The sequence below is a fragment of the Balaenoptera musculus genome, chromosome X, assembly GCF_009873245.2.
Source record: "Balaenoptera musculus isolate JJ_BM4_2016_0621 chromosome X, mBalMus1.pri.v3, whole genome shotgun sequence".
Taxonomy (NCBI): Eukaryota; Metazoa; Chordata; class Mammalia; order Artiodactyla; family Balaenopteridae; genus Balaenoptera; species Balaenoptera musculus.
Window position 1 is genome coordinate 23004061 of NC_045806.1, and position 23186 is coordinate 23027246.

Below are 23186 nucleotides of genomic sequence, written 5' to 3' on the forward strand. Positions count from 1 at the left end.
ATTAAACCCAAAAAAGGGTAGGTCTGCAAAACCAAGATGAATGGATGAACAAAAGGTGATATATACATACAATGGAATACTTTTGAGCAAAAGAAGAATGAAATCCTGATACATGTTACAACATGGATGAATACTGAAAACATTATGCTAAGTGATAGAAGACAGTCACTAAGGACCATAGCTTGTTTTTTCAATTTATATGAAATTTTTAGGAAAAAAAAAAGACACTATAGATACAGAAAGTAGATGAGTAGTTAGTTGCCTGAGGCTGGGAGTGGGAGTGAGGATTGGCTGCACAAGGGAAAATGGGAACTTTCTGATGTGATGGAAATGTTCTGAAAGTGGATTGTAGTGATAGATTCACAACTGTACAGATTTACCAAAAATGATTGAATTGAACACTTAAAATAGGTGGCATCAATGATATGTTAATTATTCCTAAATGAATTTGTAAACAAAAGAAATAAAATCCAAATAACAAAAAATCAAAACGAGAGAGATTAAATGTTAATACTATATGTGAATTTTTCTCTGACTACTTTTGGCTATATTAGTCATCCTTCCTCTTTGCTCTCGTCTTTTATTCATCCGTTCAAAAACATTTATTGAGAACTACTAAATATCAGTCTTATGCTAGTATCTGGAATGCAAGGAGAACGGGATGTGATTTGCACTCTAAAGGCATTTACAGACTAGTGTGGGAGACATTCAAGAAAATCATCCTGTATGGGGCACTGTATTACATTCTCTGACACTGCTATCCACAGGAGCTAAAGGAGACAGTGGAAGGGGTTTTCAGAAATACATATATTACACTATTTACCTGATTGAATATTTATTAAGCATCTAGTATATTTCAGTCTATTATTGATGACAAATATTATACTGGAACTTTAGTGTGGCAGTATCTGGGAATTATTTTAGAAGTAAAATTTGTTTTATTTTTCTTGAGACCATTGAGATGTGAGAATGACATGAGATAAGGCATTAGATTTGAGAAATAGTAAGCAAACTCCACGTGGACATATTGTTACCTAGGGAAGAGCTGTGTCATTTTATATATCCCAAAATATATTTATATATTCATATATCATATCCACATATCCACAATACTATAACATTTCATTTATTCTTGTTTCACACTTCTTAGATTTCATCTTTCTGGAACTCAACAGGAACCAGGAGATAAATAAATAGTAGATGATTCAGATCATTCCAAACAAGGCTACCAGTTTACTGCACAATTATTGCCTCCTGTTTTACAGAGTCTTTAAATTACAGTCTTATTTATTTAATGCAAAAATTCCAACAAGCAACTCAGATAGTTGCCTTTTTGTTTAATTTTGATTCTTAGTGCCCAGCATATCAGAAACAGCAGACTATAAGTAGGCTATAAGTGCAGGAACTGTTTAGATACCAGTCCTATGACAGCAGCAGTGACAGAGGCACAAAATGGTAGAAAGGAAGGAAAATAAAGCAGAAAAGCAGAAAAACTGTTTTCCAGTATAGGTTGGAGATATGTGTTAATAACCAACATTTGCATAGTACTTTTCAAGTTCCAAATTATTTGCAAATGTGTTGCTCATTTAACCCTCAAAACTGTCCTTTGAGGCAAGCGTCATTACCTTTGTTTCACAATTGTTGATTTGAGCCTCAGATCACCAGATCCTGCACAGCCAGAAATAGGAGCTCCAGGTCTAGGTCAAGTCCAAGATCAGTATTCTGCCCTCATACCCTAACAATGACCCACAAACTGTTATGAAAAATTGAAAGTGGAGTCAATATTATATGCTTATAGAGCATAAAATCAACACTATATACTGATTTCTAAAACAATCTGTTCTGATTTCCACCTAAACAGGTATATGTTAGATAACTTAAAATTTGTTTTATTGAATAGCTCTTCTGTCATTATTGACAGCCAAGATACCATTACAGAAATTTGAAGTAGTTATTCATTATACCAAATAAAAACCATGATGCTGCCTTTTTTATCATCCAGTATTTTTACCTAATCTGGACATCTTCAATGGTCATTTCCATTTTAACAGAACTCCCTTTGGAGAATATCAGTATGAGCTATAATTCATTTTCTTCATCTGCCATGAGAGTTTTTCTAATACAGAGTTTTGGTAATTGCTCTAGAAAACATGAAAATGAACTCTGTCACAATAGAAAGATAAGCATATATATGTTTTACTGTTAACTGTGTGATTAAAGATCATACACACAAACACCACACATCCATAATAATAAGGATGTGGGATCTATATGTAAGCTGAAAAAAAAACTGTGACATTTAAAATAGAACAAAATCTATTTTCCAATTTTCTTGCCTTTCTCTCCTCAGATTCTGAATTCTTCCTTCTGTCTCTATCAATTACAGATGCCATTAACTTAATCTGTGTTAGAAATGCACCTCTATTTTCTCCAAGTTCCAGAAATTATAATATATACTGTTTTCCTTTTATATTCCTTAATATTCAACCCACCTCTTTTTTTCTCAATTGGTGAGCCACCTACATGGGAATTATTTTTATAGTTATGTTCTTCCAACTCCTACTTTTTTTTTGGCAAATATTGAATATATGGCTAAAAATGGGAGACCTATTGTACATTCATGAGAATCAAGGTAGGACCACAATTTTTATGTTTTTTTTCAAACAAGCAGTAAGAATTAAAATTTTACCCATATGGCTTTCTTTGGGGTCCTCTTTACAGTGGGTAAAATGACTTAAAGATTATTATGATGACATTTTATGCAAATTACATTTTTACATTATCTTAATGTGCCTATAATGATAGCTACTAAGTACTCAGCTTGAAACAATTATACCACCTGCCCCTCAACACTAACTGAAATAAAAGAAGATCTTACCATTTCAAGTCAAAGATACACAGAAAGGACATTTTCTCTTTTCTCTCTTGATACAACTTGAAAATAACACATATTCCAATAGTATATCGTTTTCTCTTTCACTGAAACATCCTGTTATCCACCTTTTCCCTTGATACATACAGTGTTTTTAAAAGAGTGTTTCCTTCCAGTTGTAATGAGACCCGCAGATTTGCTTTTTTGACCCATACAGTGTTCTAAAAAGTATAAAAAGAATTATTTGAGTAGGGCATTCACTCACCAGTTCATCTCAAGCCTCCCCATTCTCTACTGTGCTTGTGGTAGCTACAGGGATGCTCAGATATTCTCCAGGGATCCCCTTCTCCCAGTATTCACGTCCACACTGCATCAGAGTTGCCTTGTGTGACCAATAGAACACAGCAGAAGTAATGGTACAGCACTTCTGAGATTCAATTATAAAAGACTGTGGCATTTTCTTTCTTGAATCATTTGCTATGGGAGTAGCTAGCTGCCTTGTCGTGAAGACACTCATAGAAGCCTATGGAGTGACACACACACGGCAAGGAAGTGGAGTTGGCCGACAACCACATGAGTGAGCTTGGAAGCATATCTTCCAGCTTCGAATGACTGCAGTCCCAACCAACCTGATGAACACAACCTCATGAGATCTTAAGACAAAACCACCTACTGAGGCCACTCTTGAATTCCTGACCCACAGAAACTATGAAATAATCCATACTGTTGTTTCAAGTTACTAAGTTTTGGGGTAAATATATTATGCAGCAGTAGATAATGAGTACAATTTTACACCTAGAACATTCACCTGCATAGTATTTAAAGGATTTTGAGAATGTAACCTTGTATTATTTAGGATAATTAATGTTAGTGGCCACAATACACAAATAGACCAAAGTCTACTTCTTGCTCATGTCACAGTCCAATTCAGATCCATTGGTTCTGCCTGGTGACTTTCCCTCAAAAGTGCATTGTGGATCTGGATTTCTTTTTGAAAAAAACCCACTACTAAAATTTATTCACTTTCAGCTGTACATGAGGGAGAGAGAGTGAACATGGAGAACCCATACCCATCCTTAATTGCCTTGAACCATAAATAACACATCACTTCTCTCATATCCTTATAGGTAAAAACTCAAGTATACAAGTCTAGCCAAAATGCAAAGGAGGAAGGTAAATGAAGTCACCTGGATCCAGGAAGAGGAAATATTTTACAGGTAACATTGTTTCTGCCACCTGGCTCCTGCTTTAGAGCCAAAGTAATGAAAAAGGGATGTTCAATACATTCAAAGAGAGGTTCTGTACTATTAAATACTCCTTCAATTTCTATTTTTTGTGGTTTATTGACAGGGTCAGAATATTTTTTCTCACTTTGTTCAATTATTTAAAGAAAGTGATTTCAAGTTTGCCACTTACATAAGAGTAACTTTTTAATGTTTCTTCAGAAACTACTTTGAATGAACTTTGAATATAGAAATGATTACAATGTACCAGTTATCTTTTTCTGCATAACAAACTGGAAGTCAGCTAAGCAGCTCTGCCCATCTTGACGGGCCTCACTCACATGTTCTGAGGTGATCTGGTGGTCAACTGATCTAGGCGGACTTCGGCTGGGGTGTATTGGGTGACTTGGCTGTGCCCAAATGTCTCTCATCCTCCAGTAGACTAGGTCAGGAATGTTTTCATGGTAATAACAGAGGCACAAGAGAGTGCATAACCTAATGTGCAAGCTCATTTCAAGTCTCTGCTTAACATCACATATGCTAATATCCCTTAGGTGAAAGCAAGCTAAGAGCCAGGAGGTTACAAAAAACACAGCAAAGTGCATGGATATAGGCAGAGATGAGGGATCAGGACGTTAATGTAATCAACCACAATATACGCATACTCTGAAATATGAATAAATAAATAAATATAAGGAGCACACAATCTTCAGTAAAGGCAATCACTAACTGTCTATTCCTAAAGATGGCACCAATGGAATGAATTGGATTTCTTCACATTCAATTGCATATGTAATGAAACTCAGTATCTCAGTTTGCCAAAATTGAGGGTGGGTATGCTCTCATTTAAATCTAAGTAATAGGTCTGGTCAAAAAGACTACATTGATATTAAATTTGCCTTAATTAGAAAATAAATAATGAAAATGTTGTATGGATTTATGACTAAAGAAAAATAAAATTTAAAGACATATTGGCTAATAGATTTCCCAATAATATTAAGAATTTCTCCCCTTCATCTTTTGAAGTTTTTCCCCCCCAGGAGAATTTTTTAAAGGAAATATAATATGTTCTGTCTCTTTTGGACTATGATAATCATTGGCAATGATAACACCTAATAAATCACTTAAGATGTTTTCTTTAATTAATTTGAGCTATTTTTATTGAGTGCACTATATTGCCATTTTTGCTAGTTGCTAGTTTTTCAATGACTAGCAAGAAAGATTCAGTCATATACAAAGTTTATAATCTAGTGGAAAGTATGAATAAGTCAATATTTGCCATTCAGTGCAATACACTGTAATTATACACAGATGTCTGTGGTGCTTAAGAAAACAGGAGAGCAACCTAAGCCAGACACGAAGAAAATTTTCAAGAAGAGATTTAAATCTCAGTTTGAATCTGGTCATGAGTAGTCAGCTCATGAGAAGGATGTTGGTTTCTTCTGGGCAGTAAATATTGAGAAAAGAAAGATTTATAAAGACATTTAAAATGTATAATCAACAGACTAGGTGATCTATTGGAAACTGGGCATAAGGTAGAGAAAAGAGTTAAGAAAAATGCGTAATTTTATTATTAGGGTAACTGAATTTATTATTCAATAAGATAGAGAGACTTGTGAGGAACAGTTCTGATAGTAACTGGATACAATCAGTTTGAGGCTTCTATAAGAAATACAAGTGAAAATATCTATAAGGTTATTAGCTTCTTGCCCCTGAAGATGAAGGCAAAGTCCTAGGCTGGAGGTAAACATTTGGAAATGTTAGCTTATATGTTAGCTATATGACAGATGGCCTATAAAGTCCTGGGAGTAGTGGAACTGCCAAAGAGAGGGTTGTCCACTTAAGCAAAGGAGATAGCCTAGAACTGAAACCCAAAGAACTCCGACATTCAAGGGATGGGCAGAATAAAATTCATCCACAAGAAAAAACCAAAAGGGAACAACTAGAATTTGTAGAAAGAAAACAGAATAATATGTTGTGATTAAAAACTGAAGGAAGAGTTTTTTAAAAGGAAAAGACAATGATCAACATTTTGGAATGTTTATGTTTTATCAAATAAAATAAGGTTTGAAAAGTTGGCTTTATCAACAAGATAGCTGTTGATGTTCTTGACAAGAGTATTGGCAGGAGTGTGAATAGAGACCAGAATGTAGTTGACTGAAAATAGATGGATTTTTTGAAGCAGATACTGCAAGTGTATTTAACATGTTCAATAAAGAGAGATATGAAGAACATCTTGAGAACAAGGAACTTTTTTAAAAAAATTAATATGAGAAACTCAAATGTTTTAAAACACTACTGGTTTGTAGAGGAAAAGGTTAAAGACCCAAATGCTGAACTAAGTAAATCAGACAGCATCTTGCAGAGAAATGAGAGCAGATAGGAGGCAGAGCATGAATGTAGAAATTAACCATATTAAAGAGGATCACTAATTACATGGCATCGATAGTGAAATAGGAAAGCATCTTTGTGAGGACAAAGGTGATTTTATGATTAATGTGATTAATGGGGACACCTAAAAGCATTCCACTAAGAGTTATGTTGAAGAAAAAAGGTTTTCATGGTCAGTACCACTAATTAATATTGCTTTGGAGGTAATAACCAAAACAATTGGATAAGAGAAATGAATATGGCTTATAGAAAATACTCATAATGCTTTCGAGCGAAAAAAAGGGACCTTTTCCCATAGGATGGCAATGAACTTCTCAATAGCAACAAAGAAACTAGAAGAAAATGAAACAAAAAGTTTGAGGGACAGTTGTTGCAAACTATATTCAGCCCAACCGTCGATCAAGGATAAAGAAAACAAAGATAGGAGCTAGGGGCAAGATGCCGGAAGAGTAAGACACGGAGATCACCTTCCTTCCCACAGATACAGTAGAAATACATCTACACGTGGAACTGCTCCTACAGAACACCCACTGAACGCTGGCAGAAGACGTCAGACCTCCCAAAAGGCAAGAAAATCCCCACGTACTTGGGTAGGGTACAAGAAAAAAGAAATAACAGAGACAAAAGAATAGGGATGGGACCTGCGCCAGTGGGAGGGAGCCGTGAAGGAGGAAAGGTTTCCAGGCACTAGGAAGCCCCTTTGCGGGCAGAGACTGCGGGTGGCAGAGGGGGGAAGCTTCGGAGCCATGGAGGAGAGCGCAGCCACAGGGGTGCAGAGGGCAAAGCGGAGAGACTCCCGCACAGAGGCTCGGCGCCAACCAGCACTCACCAGCCCGAGAGGCTTGTCTGCTCACCCGCCGGGGCGGGCGGGGCTGGGAGCTGAGGCTCGGGCTTTGGTGCTAGCCGGGAGGGAGTCCGGGAAAAAGTCTGCAGCTGCCGAAGAGGCAAGAGACTTTTTCTTGCCTCTTTGTTTCGCGGCGCGCAAGGAGAGGGGATTCAGAGCGCTGCCTAAACGAAATCCAGAGACGGGTGCGAGCTGCGGCTACCAGCGCGGATCCCACAGCAACAGGGGCGCAGAGGGAAAATCGGAGAGATTCCCGCACAGAGGCTCAGTGCCGAGCAGCGCTCACCAGCCCGAGAGGCTTGTCTGCTCACCCGCTGGGGCGGGCGGGACTGGGAGCTGAGGCGCGGGCTTCGGTCGGATCGCAGGGAGAGGACTGGGGTTGGCGGCGTGAACACAGCCTGAAGGGGTTGGCGTGCCGCGGCGAGCCGGGAGGGAGCCGGAGAGGAGGTCTGCAGCCGCCGAAGAGGCAAGAGACTTTTTCTTGCCTCTTTGTTTCACGGCGCGCAAGGAGAGGGGATTCAGAGCGCCGCCTAGACGAACTCCAGAGGCGGGCGCGAGCCGCGGCTAACAGCGCGGACCCCAGAGACTGGTAGGAAACGCTAAGGCTGCTGCTGCCGCCACCAAGAAGCCTGTGTGCGAGCACAGGTCACTCTCCACACTGCCCCTCCCGGGAGCCAGTGCAGCTCGCCACCGCCAGGCTCCCGTGATCCTGGGACAACTCCCCCGGGAGAACACACGGCGCGCCTCAGGCTGCTGCAACGTCACGCCTCTGACGCCGCAGGCTCGCCCCGCCTCCTCCGTACCGCTCCCTCCCCCGGCCTGAGTGAGCCAGAGCCCCCGAAGCAGCTGCTCCTTTAACCCCGTTCTGTCTGGGCGGGGAACGGATGCCCTCAGGCGACGTACATGCAGAGGCGGGTCCAAATCCAAAGCTGAACGCGGGGAGTTGTACGAACAAAGAAGAGAAAGGGAAATCTCTCCCAGCAACCTCAGAAGCAGCGGATTAAAGCTCCACAAACAACTTGATGTGCCTGCATCTGTTGAATACCTGAATAGACAACGAATCATCCCAAATTCAAAAGGTGGACTTTAGGAGCAGGATATATTAATTTCCCCTTTTCCTTTTTTGTGAGTGTATATGTGTATGCTTCTGGGTGAGATTTTGTCTGTATAGCTTTGCTTTCACCATCAGTCCTAGGGTTAGGTCCGTCCATTTTTTTTTTTTTTTTTTTTTTACTTAAAAAATTTTTTTTTTCCTAATATGTTTTCTTAATAATTTTTTCCATATTTTCTATTTTTAGAAATTAAAAAAGTTTTTAATAAGTTTTCTTATATTTTTTATTTTAAAAAATTAAAATCTTTTTTTCTTAATAAATTTTTTGCTTAAAAATTTTTTTCTTATTTTTTACTATAAAAAATTAATAAATCTATTTTTAAAAATTAAAAAAAAATTTTTTTTCTGAATACATTTACTCTTAATTTTTTTTCTTATTTTTTATTATAATAGCTTTATTTTATTTTATTTTATCCTCTTTTTTTCTTTCTATTTTTTTCTCCCTTATATTCTGAGCTGTGTGGATGAAAGGCTCTTGGTGCTCCAGCCAGGCATCAGGGCTGTGCCTCTGAGGTGGGAGACCCAACTTCAGGACACTGGTCCACAAGAGACCTACCAGCTCCACGTAATACCAAACGGCAAAAATCTCCCAGAGATCTCCATCTCAACATCAAGACCCAGCTTCACTCAACGACCAGCAAGCTACAGTGCTGGACACCCTATGCCAAACAACTAGCAAGACAGGAACACAGCCCCATCCATTAGCAGGGAGGCTGCCTAAAATCATAAGGCCACAGACACCCCAAAACACACCACCAGACGTGGACGTGCCCAAAAGAAAGACAAGATTCAACCTCATCCACCAGAACACAGGCAATAGTCCCCTCCACCAGGAAGCCTACACAACCCACTGAACCAACCTTAGCCACTGGGGACAGATACCAAAAACAACGGGAACTACGAACCTGCAGCCTGTGAAAAGGAGACCCCAAACACAGAAAGATAAGCAAAATGAGACGACAGAAAAACACACAGCAGATGAAGGAGCAGGGTCAAAACACACCAGACCTAACAAATGAAGAGGAAATAGGTAGTCTACCTGAAAAAGAATTCAGAATAATGATAGTAAGGATGATCCAAAATCTTGGAAATAGAATAGACAAAATGCAAGAAACATTTAACAAGGACGTAGAAGAACTAAAGAGGAACCAAGCAACGATGAAAAACACAATAAATGAAATTAAAAATATTCTAGATGGGATCAATAGCAGAATAACTGAGGCAGAAGAAAGGATAAGTGACCTGGAAGATAAAATGGTGGAAATAACTACTGCAGAGCAGGATAAAGAAAAAAGAATGAAAAGAACTGAGGACAGTCTCAGAGACCTCTGGGACAACATTAAACGCACCAACATTCGAATTATAGGGGTCCCAGAAGAAGAAGAGAAAAAGAAAGGGACTGAGAAAATATTTGAAGAGATTATAGTTGAAAACTTCCCTAATATGGGAAAGGAAATAGTTAATCAAGTCCAGGAAGCACAGAGAGTCCCATACAGGATAAACCCAAGGAGAAACACGCCAAGACACATATTAATCAAACTGTCAAAAATGAAATATAAAGAAAACATATTAAAAGCAGCAAGGGAAAAACAACAAATAACACACAAGGGAATCCCCATAAGGTTAACATCTGATCTTTCAGCAGAAACTCTGCAAGCCAGAAGGGAGTGGCAGGATATACTTAAAGTGATGAAGGAGAAAAACCTACAACCAAGATTACTCTACCCAGCAAGGATCTCATTCAGATGTGATGGAGAAATTAAAACCTTTACAGACAAGCAAAAGCTGAGAGAGTTCAGCACCACCAAACCAGCTTTACAACAAATGCTAAAGGAACTTCTCTAGGCAAGAAACACAAGAGAAGGAAAACACCTACAATAACAAACCCAAAACATTTAAGAAAATGGGAATAGGTACATACATATCGATAATTACCTTGAATGTAAATGGATTAAATGCTCCCACCAAAAGACACAGACTGGCTGAATGGATACAAAAACAAGACCCATATATATGCTGTCTACAAGAGACCCACTTCAGACCTAGAGACACATACAGACTGAAAGTGAGGGGATGGAAGAAGATATTCCATGCAAATGGAAATCAAAAGAAAGCTGGAGTAGCAATTCTCATATCAGACAAAATAGACTTTAAAATAAAGACTATTATAAGAGACAAAGAAGGACACTATATAATGATCAAGGGATCGATCCAAGAGGAAGGTATAACAATTGTAAATATTTATGCACCCAACATAGGAGCACCTCAATACATAAGGCAAATACTAACAGCCATAAAAGGGGAAATCGACAGCAACACAATCATAGTAGGGGACTTGAACACCCCACTTTCACCAATGGACAGATCATCCAAAATGAAAATAAATAAGGAAACACAAGCTTTAAATGATACATTAAACAAGATGGACTTAATTGATATTTATAGGACATTCCACCCAAAAACAACAGAATACACATTTTTCTCAAGTGCGCATGGAACATTCTCCAGGATAGATCATATCTTGGGTCACAAATCAAGCCTTGGTAAATTTAAGAAAATTGAAATCGTATCAAGTATCTTTTCCGACCACAACGCTATGAGACTAGATATCAATTACAGGAAAAGATGTGTAAAAAATACAAACACATGGAGGCTACACAATACACTACTTAATAACGAAGTGATCACTGAAGAAATCAAAGGGGAAATCAAAAAATACCTAGAAACAAATGACAATGGAGATATGACGACCCAAAACCTATGGGACGCAGCAAAAGCAGTGCTAAGAGGGAAGTTTATAGCAATACAAGCCTACCTCAAGAAACAGGAAACATCTCGAATAAACAACCTAACCTTGCACCTAAAGCAATTAGAGAAAGAAGAACAAAAAAAACCCCAAAGCTAGCAGAAGGAAAGAAATCATAAAGATCAGGTCAGAAATAAATGAAAAAGAAATGAAGGAAACAATAGCAAAAATCAATAAAACTAAAAGCTGGTTCTTTGAGAAGATAAACAAAATTGATAAACCATTAGCCAGACTCATCAAGAGAAAAAGGGAGAAGACTCAAATCAATAGAATTAGAAATGAAAAAGGAGAAGTAACCACTGACACTGCAGAAATACAAAAGATCATGAGAGATTACTACAAGCAACTCTACGCCAATAAAATGGACAACCTGGAAGAAATGGACAGATTCTTAGAAATGCACAAACTGCCAAGACTGAACCAGGAAGAAATAGAAAATATGAACAGACCAATCACAAGCACTGAAATTGAAACTGTGATTAAAAACCTTCCAACAAACAAAAGCCCAGGACCAGATGGCTTCACAGGTGAATTCTATCAAACATTTAGAGAAGAGCTAACACCTATCCTTCTCAAACTCTTCCAAAATATTGCAGAGGGAGGAACACTCCCAAATTCATTCTACGAGGCCACCATCACCCTGATACCAAAACCAGACAAAGATGTCACAAAGAAAGAAAACTACAGGCCAATATCACTGATGAACATAGATGCAAAAATCCTCAACAAAATACTCGCAAACAGAATCCAACAGCACATTAAAAGGATCATACACCATGATCAAGTGGGGTTTATCCCAGGAATGCAAGGATTCTTCAATATACGTAAATCAATCAATGTAATACACCATATTAACAAACTGAAGGAGAAAAACCATATGATCATCTCAATAGATGCAGAGAAAGCTTTCGACAAAATTCAACACCCATTTATGATAAAAGCCCTGCAGAAAGTAGGCATAGAGGGAACTTTCCTCAACATAATAAAGGCCATATATGACAAACCCACAGCCAACATTGTCCTCAATGGTGAAAAACTGAAACCATTTCCACTAAGATCAGGAACAAGACAAGGTTGCCCACTCTCACCACTATTATTCAACATAGTTTTGGAAGTGTTAGCCACAGCAATCAGAGAAGAAAAAGAAATAAAAGGAATCCAAATCGGAAAAGAAGAAGTAAAGCTGTCACTGTTTGCAGATGACATGATATTATACATAGAGAATCCTAAAGATGCTACCAGAAAACTCCTAGAGCTAATCAATGAATTTGGTAAAGTAGCAGGATACAAAATTAATGCACAGAAATCTCTTGCATTTCTATACACTAATGACGAAAAATCTGAAAGTGAAATTAAGAAAACACTCCCGTTTACCATTGCAACAAAAAGAATAAAATATCTAGGAATAAACCTACCTAAGGAGACAAAAGACCTGTATGCAGAAAATTATAAGACACTGATGAAAGAAATTAAAGATGATACAAATAGATGGAAAGATATACCATGTTCCTGGATTGGAAGAATCAACATTGTGAAAATGACTCTACTACCCAAAGCAATCTACAGATTCAATGCAATCCCTATCAAACTACCACTGGCATTTTTCACAGAACTAGAACAAAAAATTTCACAATTTGTATGGAAACACAAAAGACCCCGAATAGCCAAAGCAATCTTGAGAACGAAAAATGGAGCTGGGGGAATCAGGCTCCCTGACTTCAGACTATATTACAAAGCTACAGTAATCAAGACAGTTTGGTACTGGCACAAAAACAGAAATATAGATCAATGGAACAGGATAGAAAGCCCAGAGATAAACCCACGCACATATGGTCACCTTATCTTTGATAAAGGAGGCAAGCATATACAGTGGAGAAAAGACAGCCTCTTTAATAAGTGGTGCTGGGAAAATTGGACAGATACATGTAAAAGTATGAAATTAGAACACTCCCTGACACCATGCACAAAAATAAACTCAAAATGGATTAAAGACCTAAGTGTAAGACCAGACACTATCAAACTCTTAGAGGAAAACATAGGCAGAACACTCTATGACATAAATCACAGCAAGATTCTTTTTGACCCAGCTCCCAGAGAAATGGAAATAAGAACAGAAATAAACAAATGGGACCTAATGAAACTTAAAAGCTTTTGCACAGCAAAGGAAACCATAAACAAGACCAAAAGACAACCATCAGAATGGGAGAAAATATTTGCAAATGAAGCAACTGACAAAGGATTAATCTCCAAGATTTACAAGCAGCTCATGCAGCTCAATAACAAAAAAACGAACAACCCAATCCAAAAATGGGCAGAAGACCTAAATAGACATTTCTCCAAAGAAGATATACAGATGGCCTACAGACACATGAAAGAATGCTCAACATCATTAATCATTAGAGAAATGCAAATCAAAACTACAATGAGATATCATCTCACACCGGTCAGAATGGCCATCATCAAAAAATCTAGAAACAATAAATGCTGGAGAGGGTGTGGAGGAAAGGGAACTCTCTTGCACTGTTGGTGGGAATGTAAATTGATACAGCCACTATGGAGAACAGTATGGAGGTTCCTTAAAAAACTACAAATAGAACTACCATACGATCCAGCAATCCCACTACTGGGCATATGCCCTGAGAAAACCATAGGTCAAAAAGAGTCATGTACCAAAATGTTCATTGCAGCTCTATTTACAATAGCCAGGACATGGAAGCAACCTAAATGTCCATCGACAGATGAATGGATAAAGAAGATGTGGCACATATATACAATGGAATATTACTCAGCCATAAAAAGAAATGAAATGGAGGTATTTGTAATGAGGTGGATGGAGTTAGAGTCTGTCATACAGAGTGAAGTAAGTCAGAAAGAGAAAAACAAATACAGTATGCTAACACATATATACGGAATCTAAGGAAAAAAAAAAAAAGGCCATGAAGAACCTAGTGGCAAGACGGGAATAAAGACACAGACCTACTAGAGAATGGACTTGAGGATATGGGGAGGGGGTGGGGTGAGATGTGACAGGGTGAGAGAGTGTCATGGACATATATACACTACCAAATGTAAAATAGATAGCTAGTGGGAAGCAGCCGCATAGCACAGGGAGATCAGCTCAGTGCTTTATGACCACCTAGAGGGGTGGGATGGGGAGGGTGGGAGGGAGGGAGATGCAAGAGGGAAGAGATATGGGAACATATTGTATATGTATAACTGATTAACTTTGTTATAAAGCAGAAGCTAACACACCATTGTAAGGCAATTTTACTTCAATAAAGATGTTTAAAAAAAAAAAAAAAAGAAAACAAAGATATTTTTGACACACAATAACTCATACTACTTTTCTCTCATGTTCTATTTTTCAGGAAAGTATGTAAGTAAACTAAGAAAGAAAGAAAGCAGTAAACAGAAAGCACAATAAATAATAATACTAATTCAAGAGAGAGAGACTAGGAAATTATCTAACACTTTTGCCTATACAGAAAATAATATTGAAAAACATTTTACTGAACTCGTGGAGTATTGAGGAAGGATTAGCAAAAGGTACTTTGAAAAATAAGCAAATGAAAAAATACTATGATAATATTATTAAAAGGGTTCTGAGACTCAATTTCCAATGTGTGGAGGGGAGTTTTCTCACACAGCACCAGGTAATTCTCCAGATACCAGGTGGGTGTTCTACAATTCATCTTCAATTCCGATTCTACCTACCCAGAGATAGCATGAGATTCCATAGGTTAAGGGTTCAGCCCTACAAGACTCCACCCTTCCCGACTTCAGCTGCCACTCACAAACCGAGGTTGTTACCTGTTCTTGGGACCAACTGGCTATAGATAGAGGTTCCCAAGACTCCCTCCTCAGGTTCGACTAATTGTGAGAGCAGCTCACAAAACTCAAGAGAAACATTTTACTTACTAGATCACTGGTTTATTATAAAAGGATATAACTCAGGAATGACCAGATGGAAGAGATACATAGGGTAAGGCATGGGGAGGGGGCATAGCTCTTCCATGCTCTTGCCAGGCCTACTTCTCTCCCTGAATTTTCATGTGTTCACCAACCCATAAGCTCTCCAAACCTCATCGTCTGGGGGTTTTATGGAGGCTTCACTACATAGGCATGATTGATTAAATCACTGGACGTTGGCACTAACACTAATTATTAGAGAAATGCAAGTCAAAACTCCAATGAGGTATCACCTCACACCAGTCAGAATGGCCATCATTAAAAAGTCTACAAATAATAAATGCTGGACAGGGTGTGGAGAAAAAGGAACCTTCCTACACTGTTGGTGGGAATGTAAATTGGTACAGCCACTATGGAGAATGGTATAGAGGTTCCTTAAAAAAGTAAAACTAGAGCTACCATATGATTCAGCAATCCCATTCCTGGGCATACACCCAGAGAAAACTCTAATTCGAAAAGATACATGCACCCCAATATTCATAGCAGCACTATTTACAATAGCCAAGACATGGAAGCAACCTAAATGTCCATCAACAGATGAATAAAGAAGAGGTGGTATATATATACAATGGAATATCACTCAGCCATAAAAAGGAATGAAATAATGCCATTTGCAGCAACATGGATGGACCTAGAGGTTATCATACTAAGTGAAGTAAGTCAGATTGAGAAAGACAAATATCATATGATATCACTTATATGTGGAATCTTTTAAAATGATACAAATGAACTTATTTACAAAACAGAAATAAACTCACAGACATAGAAAACAAACTTATGGTTACCAAAGGGGATAGGAGGGGTGGCGGGAGAGATAAATTAGGAGACTGGGATTAACAGGGACACACTACTATATTTAAATAGGTAAACAACAAGGACCTACGGTATAGCAAATGGAACTACGCTCACTATCTTGTAATAACCTGTAATGGAAAAGAATCTGAAAAAGAATATATACATATATGTGTAACTGAATCACTTTGCTGTACACTTGAAACCAACACAACATTGTAAATTAACTATACTTCAATAAAAAAAAGAATAAAGAAAAAATAATCATTGGACTTTGGCAATTGATTCAATCTCTAGCCCCTCTCCCATTCTGGAGGTTGAAGAGAGGGACTGAAAGTTCCAACCCTCTAATCTTCCCTCTCTCGCCCCCCCACCACCACCACATTGGTTCCCCTAGCAACCAGCCCCCATCCTTAAGTTACCTCAAGGCTTTTCAAAAGTCACCTTATTAACATAACAAAAGACATTTAAATCAATATTATCCCAAGGAATTCCAAGGGATTTAGGGGTTCTGTGCCAGGAGTGGGGTCAAAGACCAAATATATTTCTTACAATAAATCACAATATCACAATTATAAAATGAGATAATGGAGGCACAGGAGGCTGCCCTGAAAGACAACCAAGATAGAGGACTGAAGCTTGGTATTAATGGACAAAAGGGGTAATTCAAATGATCAATTAGAAACAAAAAGACTGTTCTTGGTTATTGTACTCTGAGGGTTAATTCCAACAGGCCTGGAATTGGCCTGAGATGTTTTGCTGAAGTATGAGATGCATCTGCATGGTACTGACCCAGGATCAATGAAATATAATGATTAATAGTACTGTTTTGTAACATGGGTCCAAGGCAAGTTTCAGCATGTTTTGTGCCAGCTTGCCAGCACTGTTTATAAAGTGAGATTGATGGTTTGCCGGTGATTGATGGTTCACACCTGATAACAGCAGCAGTACTGATGGTTTGCACAAGGGCTCTGCCACTGGGGTTGGTCAGCTAGGATTAATATGACCAGAAAGCTGTAAGAAGCTCTGGCCAAGACTCCATCTTGAGCTCACTGGCTGTATGCAAATGTTGATGATTCCTGATCCAAAAAAAAAGCAGGACAACTGGAGCCTGCTTCCAACCTTTCAAAACTCTTGCTGTGAGGTAGCCTGTGGCTGTGATGCATATCCTAACTAAAACTTTGACTTATTGTTTCCTTTCCCTGCAATAAATGGCAGACTTGTAAATCTTGTCTTTTTGGGTCTTGTGAGTCTTAAAAATCCAAACTTGTTTGACTGCCACCATTAACACAGTTATGGAGAAGTATATAGTTATACCTAATTCTGTGCATATCTATTTGAGAACTATGGGGAGGATGGTAGTGATGGGGTAACTCCAAAACTGCAGTTCCTTTTTCTGACACAACTGCAGGGGTACTCTCTTGAATTGGAATAAAATCCCATTTTCTCAGTTTTCGAAAGATTTTCTCTCTGAACTCAGGGTGAGAATTCAAAATATCAATTACATCCATCCATTGTAAATGAAGGTGTCCTGGACTGGCTGTTGTATTTGAGTGTCATGTCAGTTTTCTGGTTCAACTGATCTGCGTCTGCAGATACTGGTACAATTTACTTCTTTTTATCTTTGTATACATCTCAAGTCACTTTTGAATGTCTCAACTTATGTCTTTCTTATGGTCTCAAATATCTGTCGCCCCTCAGTATCCACAGGGGATTGATTCCAGGACCCTCCCGAGGATACCAAAATCTTCGAATGCTCAAGTACCTTATATAATATGGCATAGTATTGGCATATAACTTATGCACATCTTCCCATATACTTTAAATAATCTCTAGATTACTTATAATACCTAATACAATGTAAATGTTATGTAAATCATTGTAAATACTATGTAAATAGTTGCCAGCACACAGCAAATTCAAGTTTTGCTTTTTGGAAATTTCTGGAATTTTTTCCCTCAATATTTTTGACTTTGGTTGAATATGCAGATACGCAGGACCAACTGCATCTTTTTTATCACCCTCAACATGTCCAAAGCCCCGCTGCAATACATTATGCTTTCAAGCATTTGGGTGCTCACCCAGTCTGTTCTTCCCTAGAGATCCAGTTCATCTGCACCTAGGCCATCTCTCAAAGATCCTAGTCTCAAATTACCAATGATTCTCCTTTTTCCACAAGAGTATCTCTGCTTTTAGCTGGGTCCATTCTTTCAGGAGGTGGCTATAAAGTGTCCAAATTTCTATCTCTTTGCTAATGCCTCACACCCTGAAATGTATGGGTATACTTGTCCTTGATATTTATTTTTTATAGAAAAAAATCCTCATATTCTAACCCAGCACTAATCAACAAGTAAAATCATACAGTTATTTATAATCCTAGTGTGTAGACTTCAAGTTAGACATTCCTTGTGTGAAGACTTGCATAGTAGCACTGTTTAAACTGTGCACATTGGGAATTCCCTGGAGATCCAGTGGTTAGGACTCTGCGCTTCCACTGCAGCGGGCACGGGTTTGATCCCTGGTCCGGGGAACTAAGATACCACAAGCTGTGTGGCTCGGCCAAAAAAAAAAAAGTTAAAATAAAAAATTTAATTTAATTTAATTTAAAAATAAAATATAAAATAAACTGTGCACATCAGACAGCTTTTCTAGTGATGGTATGATAGAAAGCAAAAAGAGACCATTAAATAAAAGGACGCAATCAGATTAAATTTTATATATAAATTCTTTTTCAGCAGTTTCCAGATTTTTTTTTTAATGTGCAAGCATTTCGTTTTAATTATCGCTATTTGAAAGTTCTTATTTTGGAGAGCAGAAAACCATCTCATTATACATTCACTCCATTTCTCAAGGGCTTCCACAAGTTTTATCAAATTTATGTTTCAGTTACTCCAGGTGTATTAGTAGATTCATCATCAATCTAGCTCACCCATTCTCCAAATTGTTCTACAATATTGACATGAATAGCACACTGTAACTTACCTAAGTAGATGGGGCAAATGTCTAGAAGCCCATGGTCTGGTTCTTCCAGGTGGCTAGAGCCTTGCATTAGAATCACCAGCCAATGGTAAAGTCAGAGTCCAAATTTGTGTCCAATTTCATGGATTAAACACTTACAGGATTGAAGTAGCAAAATACCCAAGATTTCAGGAATATAATAGTTATTAAAAATTCAAGAGTCACTTGAAGATTTTTTTTCAAGTTTTTAACTTTGCATTCACAGTATGAAAGATAAATATCACTGCCATATCTGGCAAAGCTGACTATTCCTGTGCCATCTGCCAAAAAGCCTTGTCCAAAGACAAAATTTCAGGAGTCTCTTGGGGAAAGACAAATCATTGTTATGCCCATGATACAGAAGACATCTGAAGATTTTTTTGTTTTTAAGCACTTAAGAATGCCCCTGTGGACTTCCCTGGTGGTCCAGTGGTTAAGACTCTGTGCTTCCGCTGCAGGAGGCATGGGTTCAATCACTGGTCGGGGAAGTTCCGCATGTCGCGTGGTGTGGGCGAAAAAAAAAAAAATGCCCCCGTATGAATTTGTAGGTTTTGTGTGTTGTCACTGAATCTAAAGGAACACTAAGTTTGTAGAAACAGGAAACTTTTCTACAAGTTTTACTGGCAAGCCATAGAAAAATATTTCACGGTAGCCCTTGAGCTCTTTAACATATTCTTCTCTGATAATTCTGGTGTTCCCTAGAGTTCCAATGGGCTGCATATAAATATTTCATTTCTTCATAAAGATTATTGATAAACTGTTCAAAGTCTTCAGGAGGGGTGCTCAGAATGGGAGGAGATCCAATCTGAGTGTGAATGAAAGGTAATGGGTCCAAAGAGATCACTCTCTGGCTGAAAGTCTTTGTTCATAGCTGTTCCCCACCTTCTCAGTTCTTATACTACAACATAAGCACTGGAATCTTTGAGATGAAGGCTGTTTGTAATGTCTGTTCAGAGTTATGCATTGTTTGCATAATGACAGGAATGTTCCATTCATACTGTGTTCCTATGCAGAGGTTTCTTTTTTTTTTTTCCAATTTTTTTTTTAATTGTGCTAAACTTCACATAACAGAAAATTTACCATCTTAACCATTTTTAAGTGTATAGTTCCGTGGTATTAAGTATATTCATGTTGTTGTACAACCATCACCAACATCCATCTTCGGAACTCTTCTTGTCTTGTAAAACTGAAACTCTGTACCCTTTAAACAATGTTTTCAACCCTTCAGTTTGGAGAGACTGAATATACAAATAGACAATGGCCAGGCCATACATAAAAATAAAGCTCTGACCCCCAACCTGCAGCAACCAGCCCAGGAAATCAACTCATTATCTATAGTAACCAGCCAGGAAGCCAGCCTGTTGTCTATTTGTCAGACTTGTAGGCATTCAGACCATTATCTCTGTCCAGTCAGGGAGGGCATACCTGAAGCCTTCCCCTTTTTCCACTATAAAGCATTCCCACTCATCTGCCTGCTTTTGAGTCTTTGCCAAAACTCTAGTGACAGTGGCTGACTCCCCTGCTATAGCAAGCTCTGACTAAACAGCCTTTGAATGTTCTCATTTGGTTGGTATTTGTTATTTCTACAGCTTGAATGGGTTAAACAGCTGCTCTACCACAAGGTTTACAAGGACCAGCGTATTTAAATGTGTTCACAGAAGTGGTATGGAGGGTGCCCTCACCTGCCACTAGGTCAGAAGAGAGCCCATCCACTGCCAGATTTTTTTTTAAATCAAGTTGTTACCTTTGAACATCATTAGAGTTCCTCCAGGGCCTACATGTGGAAGCGAGCCATACAAAAATAAAAAGAGGGAGGAAAATAGGAAGAAAAGAAGAAAGAATATATGAAAGACAGAGAGAGAGAGAAAGGGAGGGAGGGAGAAGAAAAGGAGGGAGGAAGGAAGGGGTGGAGGAAGGAAGGAAGGAAGGAAGGAAGGAAGGAAAGGTGGGAGGGAGGAAGGAAGGAAGGGAAGAGAAGCTTGTTGGATCCTGGATGGTGTTTTTTCAGAACAAGCATTGACAGCCAGTTGGCCTTTTGAATTAGAAAACTGCCTAGATATCAGAATTTTTAGTAACAGAACATTAACTTTTAGACATAAACTCTAATCTGTGCCTTGAAAAATGAAAAGTTAATATCATAATGCACATTTATTTAGTTTTTTTCCCAGGCTAGCAAGTTACTTCAATTTTATTTTCAGTGTATTAGAATTGGTAGGAGCTTTTGTCATGTCACAGCTTAGAAACTGTTTGTTCCTGTTTCAAAAAAAAAAAGAAGGAAAAAAAATTAAAAAGCCTTGAAACCAATCTGCCAACTACATGGAAAGTCTCATTATAATTTTCAATAATAAAACCCTGCTTGGGGTGAAATTTCAATTAGAGATTAAAATAAAACAAAATCATCCAAAACTCAATAATATAGTGATGGAAAATGGATTGCAGATAGGTCCATTCTCACTACTAGAATATGAAGATAAAAATGGATTTAGGAATTAACAGGCCTTTTTGAAATGTTGCTTCATAATTTAAAAACTGTATATAACTTGTTGATTCTTTTCCTTTTAAATATTTCCCTAAAAGAAGATGGGGAAATGATGAAGTAAATGCCCATGTACAATTCTCACTTTCCCCCAAAATTAGTGACAACAATGAGAAATAGAGACTAAAACGTCATTTATAACTAAAACAGGAAAAGGCTCCAATCATCATGTTGGGAAATGCCAAATATAATACAATTTGGTCCCAGTTGAAAGAGGACATTGGGAGCAGACACAAAATTGTTGAGAAAATCTAGCAGATTTTGTTCTGAAGGATCCTGCTGGGCATCTTCAATATTGAAGGGCCTGAGGCTGTTAGGCTTATAGGGCTTCTTTCCCAACCACATATCAACAGTAAAAGCAGCAGAGTGGGTAAAAACACAAGACTGATCAGTACTAGCTTTTGAAGTGTGGAAACAAAACTACTTGGCACCTGTAAACCAGAGATGAATTTTCTTTGAAAAATATGTGTCCACTACCACAATAAGTTTCTATTACATACCCAGAAGAATGGCTAAAATTAAAAGAATGACAAAACCAAATATAGATGGGGGTGTGAGCAACCATAACTTGCATACATTGTTGGTGGGGGTGTGAAATGTTTTAATTAAAAGTTCTGGCAATTTGTTATAAAAATAACCATATATCATCTATCATATAGCACAGCTCTTCTTTTCCCAAGTACTTAACACAGAGAAATGAAAACATATGTTCACAATAAGATCTAAAAATTGTTCACAGTAGTTTTATTTGTAATAGCCAAAACTCAAAACATCTTGGGTGTCCATCAATTGGAGGATGGACAAACTGTGGTATATCCAGGTAATACAATAGACTACTGTTTAGCTCTAAAAAGGAATAATTTAATGAAACACTCAACAGTATGGATGGATCTCAAAATTATTCTGCTGAGTGCAAGAGGCCTTAAACAAAAGAGTGCATACTCTTTCCCATATTATATTCTGTCCTGTATTCGTAAGTGGTGTAATATATACTCCACTATTCAACTTACGTAAAATTTTAGGACAGGTAAAACTAATGTACAGAGAAAAATATCAAAACATTATCTCTGGCAGAAGATCTAAACAGACACTTCTCCAAAGAAGACATACAGTGGCCAAAAATCACATGAAAAGATGCTCAACATCACTAATTATTAGAGAAAAGCAAATCAAAACTACAATGAGGTATCACCTCACACTGGTCAGAATGGCCATCATCAAAAAGTCTACAAATAATAAATGCTGGAGAGGGTGTGGAGAAAAGGGAACCCTCCTACACTGTTGGTGGGAATGTAAATTGGTACAACCATTATGGAAACCAGTATGGAGGTTCCTTAAAAAACTAAAAATACAACTGCCATATTATACAGCAATCCCACTCCTGGGCATATATCCAGAGAAAACTCTAATTCAAAAAGATACATGCACCCCAATGTTCACAGCAGCACTATTTACAATAGCCAAGACATGGAAGCAACCTAAATGTCTATCAACAGAGGAATGGATAAAGAAGATGTGGTACAAAGATGTGGTACATATATACAATGGAATATTACTCAGCCATAAAAAGGAACAAAATTGGGTCATTTATAGAGACTGTCATACGGAGTGAAGTAAGTCAGAAAGAGAAAACAAATATCATATA

General features: G+C 38.0%; 1 pseudogene; it reads right to left on the bottom strand.

Annotated features, from left to right (window-relative positions):
* Window positions 1-18883: 18883 nt before the first annotated feature.
* LOC118888988 lies at window positions 18884-20164 on the bottom strand (annotated as a pseudogene).
* Window positions 20165-23186: the final 3022 nt, after the last annotated feature.